At 33.3% G+C, this 7,030-nt stretch overlaps 1 long non-coding RNA gene across 1 annotated transcript; it reads left to right on the top strand.

Moving 5' to 3' along the window:
• Positions 1 to 3,758: 3,758 nt before the first annotated feature.
• Positions 3,759 to 5,940, top strand: LOC132728086 (uncharacterized). Its single transcript, XR_009625434.1, has 3 exons — positions 3,759 to 3,873; positions 4,056 to 4,147; positions 5,835 to 5,940. It is a non-coding gene; the product is annotated as an uncharacterized LOC132728086 (long non-coding RNA).
• The last annotated feature ends 1,090 nt before the right edge of the window (positions 5,941 to 7,030 follow it).

The following is a 7,030-nucleotide window of genomic DNA, read 5'->3' as shown; positions in this document are numbered from 1 at the left end:
GGAGTCAATGAATGAATGATGTTATGGACATTTTAATTAAAGCTAACAATACAAACTAAACCTCAAAATGAGTATCAACTTAACAATCACAAAATTCTGTTCCCACGAGTACCAAAAATTTGGCCATAACCCAAAAACTTGAACAAGAGGGCCATGATGGCCCTGAGGTCGCTCACCTGTATATAGGCCCCCCCACCCCCGGGCCAATTTTTACCCAAGGGCTTTTATTTGTTTATTTGAACAGACTTGGTAGACACCCATAAGAAGATGTTTCATGCTAAACATCTAAAGTTCTAGCTCATTGGCTTTTTTAAAAGAAGATTTTAAAGTTTTAACTATACACATTTAGTTAAAAACAATGACACCCCTGGAGCAGGGCCAGTTTTGACCCCGGGCGTTTATATTAACAAACTTTGTAGATATTTACTTAAAGATGTTTCATGCTTAATATCTTAACTCTAGCTATTTGGTTTTTCCAAAGAAGATTTTTTAACTTTTTGCTATACACATATAAGGAAAAAATCAATGACCCCCCCCGGGCAGGGCCAGTTTTGACCCCAGGGCTTTTATTTGAACATACTTGGTAGACACCCATTAGAACATGTTTCATGCTAAATATCTTAGCTCTAGCTCTTTGGGTTCTTTAAAAGAAGATTTTTTAAGTTTTTACTATATGCATATAGGGAAAATCTATGACCCCCTGGGGTGGGGTCAATTTTGACCCCAGGGCTTTTATTTGAACAAACTTGGTAGACATTCACTAGAAGATGTTTCATGCCAACTATCTAAGCTCTAGCTCTTATGGTTCTGTAAAAGAAGATTTTTACTATATGCATAAAGGGAAAATCAATGACCCCCGGGGCGGGGCCAATTTTGACCCCAGGGCTTTAATTTGAACAAACTTGGTAGACACTCACTAGAAGATGTTTCATGCTTATTATCTTAGCTCTAACTCTTTGGGTTCTTTAAAAGATAATTTTTTAAGTTTTTACTATATGCATATAGGGAAAATCAATGCCCCCCATGGGCGGGGCCAATTTTGACCCCAGGGCTTTTATTTGAATAAACTTGGTAGACACTAACTAGAAGATGTTTCATGCCAAATATCTAAGCTCTAGCTCTTACGGTTCTTTAAAAGAAGATTTTTTAAGTTTTTACTATATGCATATAGGGAAAATCAATGACCCCCAGGGGCGGGGCCAATTTTGACCCCAGGGCTTTTATTTGAACAAACTTGGTAGACACTCACTAGAAGATGTTTCATGCCTAATATCTTAGCTCTAGCTCTTTGGGTTCTTTAAAAGAAGATTTTTTAAGTTTTTACTATATGCATAAAGGGAAAATCAATGCCCCCCTGGGGCGGGGCCAATTTTGACCCCAGGGCTTTTATTTGAACAAACTTGGATTGGCTCAGTGGTTTATGAGGAGATGTCATTTGAAGCAAAAGTTTACGGACGGACGACGGACGGACGCCGGACGGACGCCGGACGAAAAGCGATCACAAAAGCTCACCCTGTCACTTTGTGACAGGTGAGCTAAAAAGGCACAGGTCAACTTGGCCTTCTAACAATTACTTCAGCTTTGGCTTTCCCGGCTATAGACTACACATGTATATTTAAAAGCAAATCAAATAAAAAACAATTAAAAAACATAAAGACTTCTATACTCATTAGTGAAATTTTTCGTGTCATATCTAGTTGGGCTCTGCCATTTTCAATGTTACTCAATGACAACAGAAGCAGTGCATGATTCTGACATGAAATACCAAATGACACCTTTAAAACGGAAAAATGAACAATTATTTTAGACTTCCCGTTTTATAGGCTTTGCCTAATTTTATATTATAGAATATATATAATTTTTATGTTTAGCAAGCAATTCAAAATATTTTTTACAATATAAGGTTATGAAATCAACAAAACTAACGTAGCTCTTACTTATAATAATATGCAGAAGTCAAACGCCGGGACTGCTTTGATCAAATAAAATAACAATTAAAAACTGCATAGAGGCCAGAAATCCAGATAATTTTTTTGGCCAAGGGGTTTTTACCCCTCAAAATCTAGAGTGAGGGGTAAAACACAAATTCTGAAAAACTTAACGGGTAATATCTGTCAAAAAAGCATTTTTGCATTTATTATAAGAAATTAAGCTTATTGTTTTTGTTCGTTTGTTTATTTTCTTTCTTCAGAAAAACTTTTACAAATAAAATACTGATTCAATGTGAAACAATACAAAACATGCTCTGTAAAGTCAGACTTCCAGAGTATACTGGAACTCAAGTTTAGGAAACACAGCAAAATTATCAGGGCTTCCATTTTCCAAATTTGGCAGTCAAAGACTTCAAAATCTCTAATATTGGAAGTCACATTTTATAGGTAAAGAAGGAAAAGTATTAGATTTTGGAAGTCACAATAAAAAATGAAGGAGTAAATGATTTCCAAACTTCCACTAGTGGAAGCCCTGAAATTATTTTATATTCTAGGAGTCAATATTTTCTTTCTTTATTTCTGTTGGCATGTACCTTATCATGTACTCCAGTTAGAACAATTATAGTTGAAATTAGAATTAAAGAAGAAAAAAGAAATTTTATATTTCCTTAAAAATAAGTATTGGTCTGAGAGAAAATTGTCCGTAACTGTAGACTGGGTACGAAAATATTGAGTACAAAACTGCAGGTGAAAAACATGTTTTTTTGTTCCAACAACAAAAGTGAAAGAAATTAAAATATATTTTTGTTTATATTGAGGCATAAGCATGTCAATAGATGCCTAAACAAACTTAATACTATATTAACTCCTATGATGATTATCTGGCACAAATTTTATCAATAAATGCACAGGTTGATCTACAGGAGTTACTTACCTTCTGTACTTCCTGCTACTTTCGTTTTAACATGCGTTGTTGACAACAGAATTTTAGTTTTCAAAGCAATAAAATAGAAATATATTGATTTTTATGCTCAAAACATCCTCTTTCTAAATATCAAATGTTTACACTTTTATTGTTTCACGCTTAAATTTTGACATACAAGTGTATTTTCATTTAGTTGACGCACAAATTTTGAAAGTGATGTGTATTTTTCTTGCGTATTTTACTCTGATACGCACGCTATCTGGAGCTCTGCATAGATTTTTATACATTTCAGTAAAGTAACTGTGTCATTAGAATCTAATTGGGCTCCACCATTTTTTAATTTATGCAACTCCATGATATTCAGCGGAGTATTCTGATAAAGGAAAAACTGCAATTTTATGACTCAAGAATAATCATCAAAAAGTTCCGATTGAAAACGGAAGCCCAACAAGAAATAAACAAAATTTTTCATCCGTCTAACCTGTTCATAGGCTTTAACCACTTTCATATTATTATCATTAATTATCAATGATAAATGATCTATTATGTTGGATTTATAAACCAAGTGTAAAATATAACGAATAATTTGCATGTAACCTAAAAATGATGGAAGGTTATAATTTGGCAGCACACCACACTAAATGAAGCCGCAGCTTCGAATGGCCAGGGAGGATTTCATGGATATAGTGACTATTGCGGATTTAAATGACTGGTTGTCTTTAAAATGCATTTTTAGCATGAAATTTGTTTTTGTGACATGTAATATGATCATTGGCAAATTCGAAAACATGATTTGAAATCACATGCTGATAATTATTGATGTCAAGGTCGCCATTGTTTGTAAACATTGCTTTTAAACAGCATGCTCGGTGAAAACAAGTAATTTTACAGGGGGGTACAAACTATCAGCAATAGCAAAAAATCTACAAGGCCAAGCACCTATTTCTTTGTGATATTTTGCATGCATAGGGAGTTGCTAAAGCAGTGACAGAGTTTTTGTAGACCGTATATTTGCAGGTATTTTTTGCCGGAGGGATGAAAAATGTTGTTTTGGGTCTCGGACCACTATAGATTTTTGGCTTTTACGGAATGAATTGGAATTTTTTAACTGCCTGACTGTTGAACATGGGATGATTTCATTACAGATTTGCAATGGTATGACATATATGTTCTTAACAAAATGTGTTTTCTTTTTCCAGGTTGTGTAGTTTGGGATCAGATTTATCAGACATATTGCTTGTAGGACATTGACGGCAGAAACTTGAAATTTAGTGTGGAGTGCTACCTTAAGGTAAAATGAAATTTTTTCAATGCTTGTTTTTTCTTATTAAACTTTGTGTAAATACTCTAGAATACACACTGACTACAATGATGATGAAATTTCATAATAATATTAAACACAGTGTCAGAAAGTCAGCTTTAAAAAGGGGAGGTAACTCAAATTCCAGAAATTCTTTGTGAAATGTATTAAAGGTGCTGTGTCTGCTGTGTTGATTACACCTACTTATTCTAGGAGATACAGCTTTAGAAGAATGCTAATTTTCACATATAGAGCTATGAAGGTTAAATTAGATGTTGTTTTCCTGCTTTTTATGACTTTTAAATTAGGAAAAAGGCATGCATTTAATGAATTTCAGCTGTATGTGTGAAATATGGCCATCCGAAGTGTTTCGAGTGATGTGAAATCATTGTATGGAGGTAAATTTTTGCTGGAAATCACTTTTAAGGGCAAGTGGGTATATAATCTAGGATTTCTGGTGAGATTGTGACCATTTTAAAGCTGAGCGAGCAAGATCGACTAGTCGGAAAATTTGATTTTTCCACTGTCACTTGGTGAATTTCGATTCCCTAGGAGACCCACATTGTGATGTCTATAATGCTGTGAAGGCCCTGACAAATGCTTTTTCTCTTTGTTTTTGACAGTACACATAAACCTATATGGACATTGTGCATGCCAAATAGATTTTCTACTGTGTAGGACTGAAAAACTAGCATATTTTAGTGTCTGGCAGGAACATAACTGATATATTTTGTGCCCCCCCCCCACACACACACACAATGTCACATGAAGCCAGTTTATTCTTAAACTGTATGGCAATTTGTTGAATATTTCTTCCATATCATATGACATAAGGATATATTTGTGCAAATTAGTTGTATAGATAGTATGGAACCCATTTTGTCTACACCTTACATTGGGAATTCTTTCATTTTCTACATGTACTAAAAACAGCGTGCCGAGGGCTGAAAATGGGGCAAACGGTATAGTTAATTAAAGGCACATATAAAGAAAAGCAAACAATTCCTAGCAAAATTAAATCATTTTATTTCTTGAAATATGCATAAATTTGCAGAAAAAGTCTGTATAAAGTTCAGCAATCAATGTTAAGGTGCTCCTTAAGGCAGCACACCACACTAAATGAAGCCGCAGCTTCGAATGGCCAGGGAGGATTTCATGGATATAGTGACTATTGTGGATTTAAATGACTGGTTGTCTTTAAAATGCATTTTCAGCATGAAATTTGTTTTTGTGACATGTAATATGATCATTGGCAAATTCGAAAACATGATTAGAAATCACATGCTGATAATTATTGATGTCAAGGTCGCCATTGTTTGTAAACATTGCTTTTAAACAGCATGCTCGGTGAAAACAAGTAATTTTACAGGGGGGTACAAACTTTCAGCAATAGCAAAAAATCTACAAGGCCAAGCACCTATTTCTTTGTGATATTTTGCATGCATAGGGAGTTGCTAAAGCAGTGACAGAGTTTTTGTAGACCGTATATTTGCAGGTATTTTTTGCCGGAGGGATGAAAAATGTTGTTTTGGGTCTCGGACCACTATAGATTTTTGGCTTTTACGGAATGAATTGGAATTTTTTTAACTGCCTGACTGTTGCACATGGGATGATTTCATTACAGATTTGCAATGGTATGACATATATGTTCTTAACAAAATGTGTTTTCTTTTTCCAGGTTGTGTAGTTTGGGATCAGATTTATCAGACATATTGCTTGTAGGACATTGACGGCAGAAACTTGAAATTTAGTGTGGAGTGCTACCTTTAGGTCCACAATCAAATTTCCGCGAAAATATGTGACATTGAAATATGGAGCAAAATAAAGAGAATAAAACAATCTGTTTGAACAACAACTAAATCAGTCTAATGTCATATATTCATTTATTGATACTAACCATCTAGTAACTCATTAAGTTCCTTATCAATTTCACCATCAGTAGTAGAACTTTGAGAACTTTTATTTTCCGAGGGGGCCGCCATGTTTGTTGTCGCTTATATCATCATTTCATTAAAATGTTAAAGAGGGAGAATTATTGTCAGTCAATTGCAAATTTCCCATCCGTTTGATTTAGTTTACTTTAATTTATTTACAATTTGAAAGTTGCATTTTTTTACATAACATGTACTCTTTTTTATTGTGATAGAGGCTCCCAGTGGGGGAATTAAATCGGCACAGGCTAAAACGCAGACGCTAATGCAGACAATATAGAATATATAGTAAAACGCAGACAATATAGAATATATAGTAAAACGCAGACAATATAGATATAGAGTGTTTTCACAAAATGCAGACGATATAGAAATAGAAGGTGTGAATTAGACTCTTAACAGCTTGTCACCACTTTATTTTTCAGATTAACTTTATAAAATAAGAGATTTATAAGAATTATTATTTCATACAAAAATAACATTTTAATTAGAGATTAGAAATCTTTTTATTTAAATGTTTTATTAGTATGATAATATCAACAATAAATATATAAATAGTGATATAAGAAAGTTTTTTTTTAATTCTATGTTAGATTTTAATTAAATTAATTTGGAATAAAATATTTAATACTACTATAGCTTTGTATAATTTGTAACGTAAAAGAAATGTGGACAAGAACGTAATTATCAAAAGTTGTACTATATATCTATAGTGTCTGCATTTTACTATATGGTACATATTGTCTGCATTTATCAAAAGTTGTACTATATATCTATATTGTCTGCGTTTCACTATATGTTTCATATTGTCTGCATTTACTCTATATCTATAGTGTCTGCGTTTTACTATATGTTTCATATTGTCTGCATTTATCAAAAGTTGTGCTTTATATCTATAGTGTCTGCATTTTACAAAATGAATTTAATCTTAAACAAATATTTT

Source organism: Ruditapes philippinarum, unplaced genomic scaffold (assembly GCF_026571515.1).
Source record: "Ruditapes philippinarum isolate M1 unplaced genomic scaffold, ASM2657151v2 ctg191_1_1_1_1, whole genome shotgun sequence".
Taxonomy (NCBI): Eukaryota; Metazoa; Mollusca; class Bivalvia; order Venerida; family Veneridae; genus Ruditapes; species Ruditapes philippinarum.
The sequence above is the reverse complement of the archived record's forward strand: the minus strand, read 5'-3'. Positions and strand labels throughout refer to the sequence as shown.